Source organism: Phoca vitulina, unplaced genomic scaffold (genome assembly GCF_004348235.1).
Source record: "Phoca vitulina isolate PV1807 unplaced genomic scaffold, GSC_HSeal_1.0 scaffold8, whole genome shotgun sequence".
In the NCBI taxonomy this organism is placed as follows: Eukaryota; Metazoa; Chordata; class Mammalia; order Carnivora; family Phocidae; genus Phoca; species Phoca vitulina.
In genome coordinates, this window is record NW_022589711.1 from 25,341,941 (window position 1) to 25,359,894 (window position 17,954).

Genomic DNA, 17,954 nt, shown 5'->3' on the forward strand with positions numbered 1-17,954 from the left:
GTCCCCAAGAATCAGGATCTTGATTTTTATTATTTGCTCCCCAGAGAAAGCGGCAAGAGTGAAGTCCTCAGGCGTGGCCTGAACGCCTTTTGGGGGCGTGGGCATCCCGGGGCCCCAGTCTCTTCCACTCGGAAATGCGGGGGCTTTAAGCCAACTCTGGCGTGCCTTAATTTCATCCCAAGAACAGACTGCAATCATCGTGTTTAAACAAACCAGCCCAACGGCCTAAAAGCATGGGCATAACGGGGGCCAGGGCAGGGGTAAATCCTGGGTACGCAGGACCCGCTCTCGATCCTCCCGGGCCCGCTGCCGCTGCTGAGTGCCACATCAGCGCCCGCGCTGCACTTCCAGGTTCCTCTCGAGGATGGAGCGAGCTAGCCCGGCGGCCGGGGGCGGGCCGAAACCCTCGAGAGTGGCGGGCTGGCTGGCCAATAGGAAGCAAGCGAGGAGTCGCGGCCACCAATGAGCTGGAGCTCCGGGTAGTCGGCCCGCTGAGGTTCGTGCCCCGCGGGGGAACCAGATGAAGCACATCTGGACAGCTGCGCCGAGGAACTGTGTGGCCCCTTCGCGGGCCCGACGTCAGCTGGGCACGTCTCCCACGTTCTCTCCTGCTAGCCACTTATTATTATTCATATTCCCAAAGAAGCAACCGAGGATCCAAGCTTAAAACTTCCCCCCCTCCCCGCTAATTGAGACGGGGCCAGATCCCATCCAGCACACAGTTTAATTTTCATGGGGCTCTGGGATCAAAAGAACAGAAACAGCAACAACAAAAGCCCAGCCGCTGTCTGATTTAAAACTGGCAAAGTGAGAAAAATAGTGTTGAGTAAACAGACCAAGTTGGGTAAGTTTTGGAGACGTGCTGGATATCTTATTTCTCCCGCTGTGATCTCTCTCCTGCGTCTTTTTGCTGTTCTCATTATCTGCTCTTCATCAGAGAGATGAAAATATCGCTTGCTGCCACAAACTGCACAGACCCCCGGCTTCCTTTCCTTCTGCTTTGCTAACAATTTAATTTTTTGGTTACGTGTGTGTTATTTTAAAATTTCCTGGGAACAGAAATTTAACTGGTATCCCGTTGTAAGCCTCTCCAAACCTAAGAGTTGAATCTACTGATGAATTTATTTTCCTATTTTCTTTCTGTGGGAACAGAGTATACATTTGTAAAGTTGAAATCTTTATCCATCCCCCCTTCCCTGACTGTTTGGATCGAATATTGAGAAAGTTATCAGACTTATTCTAAATTAATAGAACTTCTGCTTCTGTTAATAGGATGTTTAATATTAACTTACATTCTGAATTCTAGAGGTAACTGCTGTTTCACTTAACATGTATTCACATGTTTGTAACCCAAATATATCTTCTCTATGTTCTCCTGTCCATAGTGGGAGATCAAATTCCTTTATGATTGTTAAAAAGCTCATTAAATATGTGACAGACAATTGTATGCATCGATAACCTTATAATTGTATGTTAATCCCATAATTCTATCAAAATAATATTTAGAGTGATAGTAGATGTGTATACTTGCAGATAATTGTGTCACATATTTCAGGACTTAGAAAGGGAAATGATGGCAAATATTGAGCTAGGTGAATGGCCTAAGGCCCATTCCATTCAAAATATCTATAATTTTCTTTAAGCAATGTTTTGGATTTGAGACTTTGTCATATATTATTTACTGTCATGGCAGATCTGGCCACAATTGATGTGTAATTTCTGGCTCAGAAAGGAATAGGTGGGGGTTTGGTGCCATAATTGCAAGTTGCAGAGTGTTTTTGAATCAGAACGGTAGTGCAAACAGTGGATGGAACAGCTGAAGTGGTTTTCAGGGATGCAGGGTTAGAAGAACAGTGCTGCAGAGAAATAATAGAAAGAGCCCGTGGGATGGTTCAACTCACAACCCCACTGTTTGAACCTTGGATCAGTTAGTCAGACCATCTGTGCCTGGGTTTCCTCCTCTGTAATGTGGAGATATTAATAGTACCTACCTCATGGGTTGTCTTGAGGACTAAGTGAGTTAACATAGGTTAAACAATAGTTCTGGCACATAGTACGTCTTTGCTGTTGTACTCACTCTTTATTTCCTCCCTTCTCAGCTTCCTCCACCGCATGTCAGTTTCCCAGCCACCATTCTGACCTCTGAATTAGCAACTAGCATTTACTGAATGCTGACCTCTTGTTAATGATGCACTATATAAGTCTGTGAAGGAGAGAGAGTCTTGAGAGGAGAGTAGAATTTATCAGGTGCCGGAGAAAGAGCTAAAAGGTTCTGGGAGTGCAGACAATGGAAGGAGGACTTCTTGTTGTAGGATGGATTCATAGAAGGGTTGGTTTTCTGGGAAAGGACTTTGCCGAACAGGTCAGGTTGAGAGGAAAGGGATCATGGAACAGCGGGTGGCAGGGATTCTAGGAGAAAGGGAAAGCATGGGCAAAGCATTGAGGCTGGAAAATGTGGATCTATCCTTGGGGACAATGGGTTGTGATGCAGGATAATCTGTGGGAGGTGCATGGGTGGAAGGGTTGGACAGGTAGGAGAGGTAGGAGAGAGGATTGTATGGAAAGCCTGGTGGGGAAGGGGAGGCTTGGGACATAGATGGGTGGGAGATGGTGAGCTGAAATGGCAGCAGTTATATGGTGGAGGTGTTTCTGGAACAATCTCTTTCTGGGGTCCAGGCTCCACCTCTTGCCCAGCATACGCTCCCTGGCTCTCCATCCACTCCACTACTTCTGTGACCTCCCTTCAGGGCCTGCAGGCTGTGTGGGTAGGACTGAGCGGTGAGCCTGGCCCATACCTTTTAGACTCCGTGGTGTCTGTCTGGGAGCTCTGCTGAAGTGGTCTGGCATTCTGGGCTATTATCCCTCGTACTTTTTAGAAATAGGCCTTCCCCTAAAGTCTTTGACATGGATGTGATTGTTCCAACTCTCCCCTCCTCTCATACACACAGTGTCTGCAGACTAGCTCTTTCTCCCCATGCTGAGAGAATCATCTCTTCACACGTTAATACTTGTAACTTTGTAGTTCACAATTATGGAAGTAGATAAGACCTGTAATGTATATATAAGTGGAGAGTCAGGTTGGAGCTCTCCTGCTTTCTCTTCCTTGAGGGCATTGTGCTGGGGCAGAGAGAACCTGAGTTCTGGCCCTGGCACTGCTGCTGACCACCTGTGTGACCGTGGGCAAGACAGGGAGCCATTATGCCCTTCTTTGTGCTGTCATCTGTAAAATGATCTCTAAGATTCCTTGGATGATCTTCTTTTCTTCCCTCCTCATCTCTGGGGCAGTCTGTTGCTTGCAGGTGGCTCTTTGAGACACTATGGCTAACACTTCCTGACCACTTAATACATGGCAAACATTATTCTGAGTGTTTAGCATATTTTAGCTCATGTAATCCTCTTACCAACCCTAGGTTTGGTACCTATCGCCGGAGGAGACAGAGACACAGGCATATGAAGAGACTGGCCCAAGGTCACACAGTGAACAAATGGCAGATGCACACCCAGTCTAACTCTAGAGCCCAAGCCTTAACCACTAGGCTACACTCTACTCCTGCTTGTCATGATGATAGTCAAGAAGTCCATGGGAGCAGCATCATTGGAGGGGGAGGGCCCATTTGAAGAATCGAGATGGTAAAATTTTCCTGGAGGGTCCAGAATATTGACATGAGTCATGTCTATGGCATGTGCTGTGCGTGGAGGCAGAAGACATTTTATGTGTTTATTAGATGGGGCTCATTGCAGGCAAACACTCTGTCATTTCATCTTGTTTGAACAAAACCCACCATAATACCTGGATATATAGTAGACATTCAGTAAATATTAGCTGAATTATTATCCTTTTTGAACAACTGAAAGTGTTTAAGAGTTAGGAGCAATGGTTTCCTCTTTATTTACCTGCTTTCTTCTCATTCTTCTACTCTCCCCAGAGGGAGCCTTTGTTACTGGTTTGGTCTATATCCTTTCAGTCCTTCTGTAAGGATCTACTCACAGGTATAGATCTAAATATAATGTGAAAATATAAATGGGACCACAATTTTTTTAATTGAAATATAATTCACACACAGTATTATATTAGTTTCAGTTGTAAAATAATTCAACAATTCTATACATTACTCAGTGCTAATCACAGTCAGTGTACTCTTAGTTCTCTTTATCTATTTCACCCCTCCCCCATTCACGTCCCTTCAGGCGACCACCAATTTGTTTTCTGTATTTAAGAGTCTATTCTTTGTTGAAGATTATTTAACCATAGAGTTGAGGGTCCATATCTGGGCTCTTTATTCTGTTCCATTGGTCTATATGTCTGTTTTTGTGCCAGTACCATTCTGTCTTGGTGATCACTGCTTTGTAATATAGCTTGAAATCAGGCAATGTGATGCCCCCGGCTTTGTTTTTCTTTTTCAACATTTCCTTGCCATCCGGGGTCTTTTCTGATTCCATACAAATTTTAGGTTTGTTTGTTCCAGCACTTTGAAAAATGTCATTGGAATTTTTATCAGGATGGCGTTGAAGGTAGAGATTGCTCTGTGCAGCACAGTGTTTATTATTCCGATCCATGAGCATGGAATGTTTTTTCATCTTTTTGTGTCTTCTTCAATTCTTTCATGAGTGTTCTGTAGTTCCTAGAGTATAGATCCTTTACCTCTTTGGTTAGGTTTATTCTGAGGTATCTTATGGTTTTTGGTGCTATTGTAAATGGAATCGATTCTCTAATTTCTCTTTTTACAGTTGCATTGTTAGTGTATAAGAAAGCAACTGATTTCTGTGCATTGATTTTATATCCTGCCACATTACTGTATGAGTTCTAGTAATTTGGGGGTGGAGTCTTTTGGATTTTCCACATAAAGTATCATGTCATCTGCAAAGAGAGAGAGTTTGACTTCTTCTTTGCCAATTTGAATACCTTTTATTTCTTTTTGTTGTCTGATTGCTGTTGCTAGGACTTCTAGTACTATGTTGAACAATAGTGGTGAGAGTGGGCATCCTTGTAGTGTTCCTGATCTTAAGGGAAAGGCTCTCATCTTTTCCCCATTGAGGATGATATTCAACAAAGCAGGAAAAAATACACAATGGAAAAAAGACAGTCTCTTCAATAAATGGTGCTGGGAAATTGGACAGCTATATACAGAAGAATAAAACTTGATCATTCTCTAACACCATACACAAAGATAAACTCAAAATGGTTGAAAGACCTCAGTGTCAGACAGGAATCCATCAAAATCCTAGAGGAGTACATAAGCAATAAACTCTTCGACATCGGCCACAGCAGCTTCTTTCAAGATACATCTCCAAAGGCAAGTGAAACAAAAGTGAAAATGAACTTTTGGGACTTCATCAAGATAAAAAGTTTCTGCACAGCAAAGGACACAGTCAACAATACAAAGAGGAACCCGCAGAATGGGAGAAGATATTTGCAAAGGACACTACAGACAAAGGGCTAATATCCAAGATCTATAAAGAACTTCTCAAACTCAACACCCAAAAAACAAATAATCAAGTCAAAAAATGGGCAGAAGACATGAACAGACACTTCTTAAAAGAAGACATTCAAATGGCTAATAGACACATGAAAAAATGTTCATCATCATTAGCCATCAGAGAAATTCAAGTCAAAATCACATTGAGATACCACCTTAGACCAGTTAGAATGGCAAAAATTGACAAGGCAAGAAATAACAAATGTTGGAGAGGTTGTGGAGAAAAGGGAACCCTTTTACACTGTTGGTGGGAATGCAAGTTGGTACAAGCCACTTTGGAAAACAGTGTGGAGGTTCCTCAAAAAATTAGAAATAGAGCTACTCTGTGTCCCAGCAATTGCACTACTGGGTAATTACCCCAAAGACACAGATGTAGAGAAAAAGAAGAGCCATCTGCACCCCAATGTTCATAGCAGCAATGTCCACAATAGCCAAACTGTGGAAAGAGCCGAGATGCCCTTCAACAGATGAATGGATAAAGAAGATGTGGTCCATATATACAATGAAATATTACTCAGCCATCAAAGAGGATGAATACCCAACTTTTACATCAACCTGGATGGGACTGGAAGAGATTATGCTCAGTGAAATAAGTGAAGAAGAGAAAGTCAATTATCATATGTTTCACTTATTTGAAGAACATAAGGAATAGCATGGAAGACATTAGGAGAAGGAAGGGAAAAATGAAGGGGAGGAAATTGGAGGGGGAGACGAACCATGAGCAACTATGAAAACAAACTGAGGGTTTTAGAGGGGAGGGGGGTGGGGGGATGATGGGTTAACCCAGTGATGGGTATTAAGGAGGGCACATATTGCATGGAGCACTGGGTGTTATACGCAAACAATTAATCATGGAACACTACATCAAAACTAATGATGTACTGTATGGTGACTAACATAACATAATAAAATTAAATTAAATTAAAAATAAGTAAAAGTTCACTAACCTCAGGGGAAAAAAAAAGAGTCTATTCTTTTGTTGGACTTTTTATTTTGTTCATTTGTTTTGTTTTTTAAATTCCACATATGAGGGGCGCCTGGGTGTCTTAGTCATTAAGCGTCTGCCTTCGGCTTAGGTCATGATCCCAGGGTCCTGGGATCAAGCCCTGCATGGGGCTCCCTGCTCCGTGGAAAATCTGCTTCTCCCTCTCCCACTCCCCCTGCTTGTGTTCCCTCTCTCGCTGTGTCTCTGTCAAATAAATGAATAAAATCTTAAAAAAAAATTCCACATATGAGTGAAATTATATGGTATTTGTCTTTCTTAGTTTGACTTATTTCACTTAGCATTATACCCTTTGGGTCCATCCATGTTGGTGCGAATGGCAAGATTTCATTCTTTCTTTTTTATGGTTGAGTAATCTTCCATTGTGTATATATAGAACATCTTTATTTATTCATCTGTCAAAGAACACTTGGGTTGCTTCCATAATTTGGCTATTGTAAATAATACTGCAATAACATAGGGATATATATATATATATATATATATATATATATATATATATATATATATTGTGTGTGTGTGTGTGTTAGTATTTTCATTTGTTTTGTGTAAATACCCAGTAGTGAAATTACTGGATTATGTGATAATTTTATTTTTAATTTTTTGTGGAACCTCCATACTGTTTTCCACAGTGGCTGCACCAGTTTGCATTCCCACCGATACTGCAGAGGGTTCCTTTTTCTCCAAATCCCTGCCATCAGTTGTTGTTTCTTGTCTTTTTGATTCTAGCCTTTCTGACAGGTGGAGGTGATATCTTATTGTGGTTTCAGTTGTCATTTCCCTGACGATTAGTGATGTTGAGCGTCTGTCTTCTTTAGAAAAAAAATGTCTCTTCAGGTCCTCTGCCTATTTTAAAATTGGATTATTTCTTTGTTTTTTTTTGAGGGGGTTGAGTTGTATAAACTCTTCATATATTTTGGATATTAACCCCTTATTGGATATATCATTTGCAAATATATTCTCCCATTCAGTAGGTTACCTTTTTGTTTTGTTCATAGTTTCCTTCGCTGTGCAAAATCTTTTTATTTTGGTGTAGTCCTAATAGTTTAATTTTGCTTTTGTTTCCCCTGCCTTAGAAGACAGATACAGAAAAATGTTTCTATGGCCGATGTCAAAGAAATTACTGCCTATGTTTTCTTCTGAGAGTTTTATGGTTTCAGGTCCCACATTTAGGTCTTTAATCTGTTTTTAATTTTGTGTATGGTGTATGAAAGTCGTCCAGTTTCATTCTTTGTGTGTAACTGTCGAGTTTTCCCAGCATCATTTATTGAAGACCGTCTTTCCCTATTGTATATTCTTGCCTCATTTGTCATAGATTAATTGACCATAAAAGTGTGGATTTATTTTTGGGCTCTCTATTCTGTTCTATTGATCTGTGTATCTGTTTTTGTGCCAGTACCATACTGTTTTGATTACTACAGCTTTGTCATATAATTTGAAATCTGGGATTGTGATAACTCCACCTTTGTTCTTCTTTTTCAAGATTTCTTTGGCTCTTCCAAGTCCCATACAAATTTTAGGGTTATTTGTTCTAGTTCTGTGAAAAATATTATTGGTGTTTTTTTTAAAAAATTTTATTTATTTATTTATTTATTTATTTGACAGAGAGAGAGCACAAGCAGGGGGGATGGCAGGCAGAGGGAGAAGCAAGCTCCCTGCTGAGCAAGGAGCCCAATGTGGGGCTCTATCGCAGGACCCTGGGATCATGACCTGAGCCGAAGGCAGACGCTTAACCGACTAAGCCACACAGGCGCCCTGCTGTTGGTATTTTGATAGAGATTGCATTAAATACGTAGATTGTTTTGGGTAGAATGGACATTGTAACAGTTTGGTTTTTCCAATCCATGAGCATGGAATATTTTTCTATTTGTTTGTGTCTTCTTCAATTTCTTTCAGCAGTGTTTGATATTTTGGAGTATAGATCTTTCACCTCTTTGGTTAAGTTTATTCCTTTTTATTTTATTTTATTCTATTATATTTATTTTATTCTTTTTAATGCAATTATAAATGGAATTGTTTTCTTAATTTCTCTTTCTGCTGCTTCATTATTAGTATATAGAAATGCAACAGGTTTCTGTATATTAATTTTGTATCATGCAACTTTACTGAATTCCTTTATAAATTCTAGTATTTTTTTGGTGGAGTCTTCAGGGTTTTCTCTATATAGTATCATGTCATCTGTAAATAGTGAAAGTTTTACTTCTTCCTTACCAATTTGGATGCCTTTTATTTCTTTCTCTTGTCTGACTGCTGTGGCTAGGACTTCTGGTACTATGTTGAATAAAAGTAGCAAGAGTGGATAACCTTATCTTATTCATTAAAATGGTGGAAAAGCTCTGTTTTTCATATCGAAAATAATTGTGGTTTGGAACCACAACATATTTATTTAAAAAAAAATAGAGAAACTGAAATGTTCCAAGGCTTGTGGAAAAATGGGGCCGGTGTCAGGTAAATATTCTACTTCTATTTCTTGGGCATTAAAGTTTCTTGTCTTATTCCTGGAGATGCTATGGTTTTGGGATAAGAACTTCTCATGATGAAGGTCGATGCAGGGTTATTTTAGGTGCCCCATTATTATTTATACCTAGTCTGGATTTTACATCTTTTTGGTACTTCATTCTTCAAGTCTTTTATATTCTTTAAGTCTCGTATCAACTCTAAAATAGTATTTGAAAAATATTTTAATCTGCTTTTTACTTCATTATGTTAATGTAGTCAGTCTTTTCAGTATAGCACTCTGACTGAGCACATAGACTTTGGAGTCAGACTGTGAGGGTTTCAATCCCAGATCTGCTTCTTACTAGTATACCTTGAATAAGTCACTTTCTCTAGGAGGCTTTATTATGTTGTATTTATTATTATAAAGTAGGGGATAGCAATAGTCATAAAATGAGAAAAATCCATATAAAGAATTTAGCATAGTATCTGGCTCATAGTAAAGCCTATACATATAAGCAATTCATTGTTTATTGTGGTAAAAAGCATAACATAAAATTTGCCATTTTAACCATTTGTAAGTGTGTAGTTCAGTGGCATTAAATACATTCACATTGTTGTGCAGCAATCACAACTATCTCCAGAACTTTTTCACCAAAATGAAGCTCCATAGTCATTAAACAATAACTGTTACCCTCCCTGACTGGCAACCACCATTGTACTGTCTCTAGGAATTTGATTACTCTATGTACCTCATATAAGTGGAATTATACAGTATTTGTCCTTTGATGACTGGCTTATTTCACTTAGCATAATGTCTCCAAGGTTCATCTATGTTATAGCATGTATTTTTAAGGTTGAATAATACTCCATTGTATGTGTATATAACATTTAGTTTATCCATTCGTTTGTTGAAGGCATTTGGGTTGTTCCCATCTGTGATGGCTAATTTTTTGCGCCAACTTGGCTAGGCCACCCTAACCAAATAAGGAAAAGCTTATTCTTGATGTTTTGGAGAAGGTATTTTTTAGATGAGATTAACATTTAAATCAGTAGACTTGAGTAAGGCAAATAGGTCTCCATTATGTGGATGGGCCTTGTCTAATCAGTTGAAGGCCTTTATAGAAAAAGACGGACCTCCCTTTGACAAGAGAGAATTTTGCCGGCAGACTGACTGCCTTTGGACTTAAATTGCAGCATCATCTCTTTCCTGAATTTCTAACCTGCTGGCTTATCCTGAAGGTTTTGGACTTGCCAGCCTCCATAATCATGTTAGCCAATTCCTAAAATAAGTCTCTCTCTATATATAATATATAGCTATAGATTTAGCTATATATAGATAGTAGATACAGACATATAGATGTGTAAATATAGATAGATACCATATTCATTCTATTTCTTTGGAGAATCTTAACTAATACACCATCTTTTAATTATTGTGAATAGTGCTGCTATGAACATCGGTGTACAATTATCTGTTGGAATTTCTGCTTTCAGTTCTTTTGGGTATAAACCTAGAAGTGGAATTGAAGGATTGAAAAAAGTAATTCTTATAGGAATAAAAAAATGCCCAGTGCCCAGCAAGGTAAAATTCACAATATTGGCACCCTAAAATAGTGAAGCAGTTATGTTTAAAATGAAAATAAATACACTCTCCCTGACTGTCCTGGAGGTGTACTTACATGCGCATATTTGTACTATTAAAAAGTCAAACAGTTGAGGTGTTCGCTATGGTAACATTTTGTACATAATAAGTCAGAGTTTACCAAACCGTGGTCTGTGTTGATTTTACCTTGGCTTCTGAGATAGAAGTTTTTCTTCAATGACTATTATGGTTTTTTAAAATTCTTTTTCTGTGTTTGATAACTCCAACCTCCCCATTGGATTATGGTGAGGTAAACTCAGCTAAGAGTAATACTGGCTAAATGCATCATGCATCCTAGGGTTGGAGTTAGGAGTAGGGGGCACTGGGTGGGGGGTGAGGTGAGGCTAATTTGTTGAGGCTAATGGATGACTCAGAATCAAAGGCCTTATGGAGAGCAGCAAGGGCCAAAGCAGGGCTGCCAAGATCTGCTGACAGGTCTAAGGGGCTTGACTAAGCCAGAGTCTAGAACCAGAAGCCTTTGAAACCCAAGAGAAGCACATGGGGAGGGAATTCAGCCAAGTCCAGTTGGGACTGTGACTGAAGTTGAAGAGTCAGGGCTTGATTTCATTACTAGAGGTATGAGGCTGGGTCAGAGAAGGATGCCCTGGAGTCAGGCTTGGGGTTAAAGCTCTGGAGGTTCATACCTTAGTCCCAGGCTTTGAGCCCGGGTTGTCTCTTCTCCCTCTGAGAATTGGACATTTTCTCTGTTTCTCTGCTCCACTGCTTCCTAGAAGTCCAGTCTGACACCTTATCTTCTGATATCTCTGCATAGATACTTTGCAGCTAGAACAAACAAGTTTTCCTTTTTTAAAAAATTTGACTATAGTTGACACGGAATGTTACATTAGTTTCAGGTGTACAACTTAGTGACTTGACAAGTTTATAGACTAAATGAGTTTTCTTCAGTTTGGCTGTTGCTTAGCATCTTGTCATTCCTTCCCACTTTGTCTGTGCAGATATATTGCTGTTCCTCATACAACTTATACATTTCTCAGGTGCTGGAAAACTCTGTTTTTTTAAACATGTTGTAGCCCAGATCAATTACTGGGAAAACTCCTACTTAAGATGACAACAAGATATTATTACTATCATTTGATAGAGATTTTACTTTCTTTGAAGGTAAGGACTAAATGCTCAGTCTTTGGGAAAATTGGAAGTCAGTTTGTCTTTTAAAGGAGAAGTACTAAAGTCACTTTTTCATCTAGAAAGGAAGCTTTCTGTCAGAAGTCTTAAAAAAACTTTACTTTTATTTCAGCGATGACCATACTATGGATTGGGATGTAGGGATGGATGCTGGTCAGTATTCCCCTGTCACTGTCATCGTTCTCAGAGCAGAAATGATTCATTTGCAGTATTTAATAATAGTAACAGCAGTAAGAACAGCCACACTAGATGACAGATGGAGTCCATTTATCACTTTAATTTCCTCTAAATCAGCATTGTTTGAAGGCGGTTCTGTTCCTCTCATGTTTTCCACTGAGAGAGAGAGAGATGCAGGAAATATTAAGAGAGCATGGGTAAGAGCCTTCTGCTTCTATCTGATGAGCTCAGGACTGCCTTCTGTACTCCTTTGCATATCAGGGGCCATTAGTCTACCAGGAAGATGCAATTCAGGACAAAGATTATGGTTTCTGGAGAGAAATGTGTAAAAAACTTGGTTATAGCTAATTGTTGTCTTATTAATTGTGATAAGTGTTGTTGGTTTTGCTCTTGGCATTATTTTTAATTATTTATGTTTCATGGTGGTAATGAGTAAGAGAGGGTGGGGTGAGTGGATGAAACTGGTTCTGCACCCTGACAGGTGGTGACATTATGATTGTTTCTCGGATGGGAGTTGAGTTTTTTACAAGACAATAAACAAACAAAAAGCATAGTCAGACCTGTAAATACAGAGAACAAACTGATGGTTGCCTAAGGGGTGGGGGTGGGGGAGTGGGCAAAATGGGTGAAAGGGAGTGGGTGATACAGGGTTCCAGTTATGGAATGAATAAATCGCGGGAATAAAAGGCACAGAATTAGGAATATAGTGAATGATACTGTAATAGTATTTTCTGGTGACAGATGGTGGCTACACTTGTGGTGAGCACAGCGTAACGTATAAACTTGTCAAATAACTGTGTTGTACACCTGAAGCTAATGTAACACTGTGTGTTAACTACACTCAAATAAAAATAATTTTAAAAAAAGATTGGGGCTATCACTCCTACCTTCAGAGAGCACAGCCCTACATTTTATGGAAAACAGCTTTGACTCTTACTGAGCCCACTTATGCTTCTGAATTTTCCTTTTGATATATTATCTATCACTGCTTGTGCTGAATCAAAAGCATATTGCCAGATTTGGAAATGGACTGTTGTTAATGAGGAACTTGGTAAGGCCTGAAAAAGTAAATTTTCAGGAAAAGCTGTGGGCTCAAAGGGTATCTTCTTTCCTTCATTGTTTGGCACATTATCACTTTACTTTTCCATGTTTCAGTTAACAAATGATGTTTAGAAATATCCTGTCCTCCACCATCCCCAAACCAGTTTGTCTTTTTGTCTTTTTCCTGTGGGTATGATTTAAGACGGAATTCATCAAGGGCAGTTATGAGTCTAGATTGACTAAAAAGCAATAATAAAGGTGAACTTAAGACTAGTTAAGAAGCAGAAAGAGAAAAAAGAAATGACTGAACCAGTCTTCTCAAAAATTTTGTTGGAAGTTTGCTTGAAGACTAATTCACTCCCTTAACCATAGAGTTGAGTCATATTTTTTGTAATTAGTTCTTATAAAATTCAACCATTACTAAGCCGATGACCAAAGAGGACTCTTTCAACTTGATAGAGTAATCTCTTCTCTAACCAAAATTGTAGGAAATCTTCTGCCAGCAAGCACGCAGATTTCTTACTGGGTCCACTCCTGCAAGATTTATCTTTCCAGATCAATCCAGTTGGTTAGGTTAATTGGGCCCAGTCAATCTTTAAAAAAAAAAAGTACCAGTTACGGGGTAGAAAGCTTGTGAATCTCCCAAGGAAACAGACATATTTGCACAAGTCCAGTTCAGGATTACATCTTACAGGAGAAATTGCTCTTTTCCTCTCCAAGCAATACCAGAATAGACTAACACTTTGTGGGATCTTGGAGCTTTCTAGGACACTCTGCCCAGGAGGAATGATGCCTGAGAGCATGTAATTCAGCCACAGTTTCTCTCAGGTCTCTTTCCATCACTCAGAGGACAAGTTCTCTGTCTGCAGGACCCACTTTGTGGGTGTGCAACCTTGTAGTTGTACAGGGTTACAGTTTTAGAAGGGCCCCATGCTTGTTTTAATGTTCTGTTGTCACTATTTTGAAATTTTCAGCAATTTATAAACAAGGGACTCTGCATTTTCCTTTTGCTCTGGGCCCTACAAATCATATAGCTGGTTCTCCCTCTAAGCTTTCAGGGTCACTCAGGTGTAACAAGAGTGAGAAAGTAAAATCAAGGGCCTGTTTCATCACTTTCCTCCAAGTTTATGTATCCAGATGAGCACTTAATGAAACTGCTGCTCATTCTCTTGTCTTTGTTGATTTAATGTTTAATCTCCTTTAACAGGAGGTTTTCAGAGGATCTTTTCCCTTTCTGGAATACTTTCTGTACTAATTTAGAGCCTGAAGTTAAAAGGGTGAGTCAGGTCTTGACAACATGTGGTACTTCCATCCTTTGAAAAGAAGTTTTCTAAATCTCCTTGTGCTACTTTGTTTTATGGGCTCTTGATAGCACAACTTCAATTTCACAGGTGCATTGTACACACACTCCAGTGGGTCTTATTTTTAAAGCAAGAACCAGGAAATATTCTTATTGGTAGGTGGGTCCAAATGCTGAAACCAGCAGCAACGATTGTGAATATTCATACCTGAGTTTTCTTAGTCTTCATAGATACCCTTGGGTAGGAGTGGGTGTGAGCTAGTTGGCTTGGTAAGTTGGCCCAAGTAAGGGAAACAAAGCCATGGGTGGACCTAATTCCTGTAGGAACCTTCTACTTTTGCTGTGCTTACACACTGAACACCTAAGCTGGCTGGTTGAACAATTTCATAGAAATAATTAATCCAGAAGCAGACTCGGTGAGAATGGGAATAAATGAAGGTAAATACCTCATGGGTTTTGGAGAAATACTTTCTGACAGTGAGTCAGTAGTGCCTCCCTGACTGCGAAGGACAAGTGTCTTCTGGTAAGTGAGAACATGCCCAATAGGTTGACAATCAGACTTGCATGTTTGATGATATTAATTGCAGGGTGTAATGGGCCAGGTTTCTGTAAGTAGGATGGAGGTGGAGGCCACTGGCAGGGAGAAACGTGAGTGGGAGGAAGAAAAGAGATTTCTCTGGGGCTGTTGCAAGGCTGATGCTGTGAAATATGCTTGTCTTTCTTGAGGATTAAGCAGCATCTGGCAGGATTGTTAGCTACTAAGCGGCACATCTTGGTCCTTACAACCCATGAGAGATTTGGGTGAAGGTGGTGTGGTAAGTTTAAATATTGTGTTTTCTTATTAGTTGTCTTTGGCGTGCACATGGGTGTGTGAAAGTGTGTAAAACTGACTGAAAGGTGTCCGGTTTCAGCCTACTGATTTTTTTATTCTGTTGGAAAATTTTTAGCATTAATTAAGAAACAAAGACTTACTTTTAACTTCTTCTTTCTGCTCCAATTCTAAGATGTTTGCTATACTGAGACTAAGTATGATGAAGGATTAGGAAGGGAGAATTGATCTGAAACAGTCAAAGGTTAGTTCACCATTTCTAGAATAACCTTTAGTATGTAAAGAATAAAAACTTATGATTCAGATAGATCTTGTTTGAATCCCGACTTTCCGTGTGTATTTGGGAGATTGTGAAAATAACTTAACCTCTCTGAACTTCAGTTTCCTGATTTGTAAAATGGGGGTAATAATACCTTCTTCCCAGTGTGGCAAGGAGCTAATGAGATAATGATGGCCAAGAGCCTTGTGTTGTATCTGTCGATAGAACCTGGTACCTTTGGTGTATCAACTCCTCCTCTAGCCACCTTCCCTATCATGGGAGCCATGGCTTGCCATTCTCAACTCCTGTACTCATGAGTGTTTTCCCAGCCAGCTTATTGTGGGCTATGGCTGATTGAGACAAAGCTAAGCCTAGCCTAATTCTGATGATTCCATCGACATTTCATTTCATTTTATGTTAAGATCTAGCATTGCAGTTACATAGGCAGAGTAGATGTGGGGAGATCTGTGTCTTAAATGCTGAATTCTACTTGATTTGTAATATTTACCCCCTCTTGGATATTCAGGAATCTGCCAGCTGAAATACAAGTCCTGCCATCCACTCTTTCCATCCACCAATCCATCCATCCATCCACCCATTCATTTATTCATCAATTTATGCCTCTGTTCATCCATCCAACACTTACATACTGAGCCACTTACTATATGCCAGGAACCATTCTAAGCAGCAAAGAAAAATAGAAAAGAATCCTATATTCATGGAGCTTTCATTCTAATTGCAATAAACAAAGTAAGTCAGTAAATTATGTAGTATGTTAGAAAGGGATGTGTGATGGGGAAAATAAAGCAGGAAAAGGGGATAGGGAAGTTGTAAATAGAGTCATCAGGGAAGGCCTCATTGAGAAGGTATTTGAGCAAAGGCTTAGATGAGATGAGGGGGAAGGGTATTTCAAGCAGGAGGAACAGCCAATACAAAGACCTGAAGGTAAAGGAGAGCCTGGTGTGTTCAAGGAGAAGCAGGGAGGCCAGGGTGGCTGGTAGGGAATAGATGAGAGGAGAGGAGCCTGGAGAAGTGTTGGGGGGCTAAATCATATGGAACCATGTAGGCCATTGTGAGGACTTGGGCATAACTTACATCTCAACAAGATAACACTGACTTCTGTGTTAAGAATAGTCTGAAAGGGGTAAAGGTGGAAGCAGAATCCAGTTAGAAGACCATTTTAATAACCCAGGCCTGTACCAGAGTGGTCTCAGGGGAGGTGGTGAGAAGTGGTCAGATCCTGGGCATATTTTGGAGATAGAGCCAACAGGCTTTTCCAGCAGATTGGATGTGAGAAATGAGAGCAAGAGAGGAGTCAAGGATGACTGTAAAAATTTGGTGACACTGGGAGAATGAAGTTGTCACTGAGTGAGGAAAACTGTAGGTAGGCAGATCTGGTTGGGGTGTCAGGAGATCTGCTTTGGACAGTTTTGAGTTTGAGATGTATTCTGGACAGCCGAGTGGGTAGGTGGATATAAGGAGTCTAGGGTTCTGGGGAGAAGTCCCGGCTACGAATAAAAATCTGGGAGTTGTGAGCATGTGGCATACTGTTGAATGCTGTGAAAAGAGATGAGATTCCCCAGTACTGAGGAGATAGAACAGAATTCTAAAAACTGAGCCCTAGGACATTCTAATTTTAAGAAGGTAGGGATTAGGAGAAACCAGAAAAGAAGGAGGGGCTAGTGAAGAAGAAAAATATGGGAAGGACATTTTCCAAGGAGCAGGCAGTGATCAGCTCTGTGAAATTCTGCTAGTGGCTCAGGTAAGTTGAGAATTGGCCATTGAATTTAGCAATGTGGGGATCTTTGGTGATCTTGATAAGAAAGCTAGAATCATGCAGGACCGGTAAAGAAGGGACAGAATGAGGTGGGGAACTGTGAAGTTAGAGATCATTCAATTGTAGCCTATTTATTCTCACTCCCAATCCAGAGATTCCAAGCCCCTCAACTTCCCATTTTTCTCATTCCTCTTTATTATATGTTGCCAATCTTTGTAAGCAAACTTAAATTCTTTTGGAATGGGCTGGCAAACAAGCATGGTGGGATACTCCCCCAGGTAGGTTCTCTTCGGCTTCTGTTGGGGTACCATTATACCAACAGGGCCCATTATTACTTCCCTTCACATCTGGTGGTAGAGATGTGGATGCATCCTGAGCTGAGGTGCTCCCAGCACAGCTGTGCACATTGCCTTCACATGGAAACACAGGCCCTTCTAGGAGGATGCATTTGGGGTATGATCATGGGGAGATGGTTGATGCTTATTATTTTCTCCTCTTGGTGAGGTCCAAGCAATAACTGTGTTTTAGCACTTGTCTTGTTATAGGTATAGAGCAGGAAAAATAGAACTTTTGAAATTGGGTTAAACTAAAGGGATTTCAGAGGAAGGCAACAGAGTGAGCAACATGGTAGTGAAAGAGGAAAAAACTGAGGACACATGAAGAAGCTTCTCCAGCTGTGACTGTGGCCCTTTAGGGCTCGGATCATACCTATAGGCCTGCAGAAGCTGAAAGTGACTGTGGAATCTGGCAGTTATTTCGGGGAGGCTCTTTCCTGGGTCAAGGCCAGAGGATGACTCGGCTGGCTGGGACATAGCTGGTTTCTGTTGAGGTCCCAAGAGAGCTCCCCTGCAGTGTACTAGACACAAT

The 17,954-nt window shown here is 40.3% G+C and overlaps 1 protein-coding gene across 1 annotated transcript in view; it reads left to right on the forward strand.

Moving 5' to 3' along the window:
• The first annotated feature begins 475 nt into the window (after window positions 1-475).
• TMEM45A (transmembrane protein 45A) overlaps window positions 476-17,954 on the forward strand; it is a 68,646-nt gene continuing 51,167 nt past the window's right edge. Inside the window, exon 1 of the mRNA XM_032406125.1 lies at window positions 476-844. The gene's annotated coding sequence lies outside the window, so the exon portion shown is untranslated. The remainder of the gene's footprint in view (window positions 845-17,954) is intronic.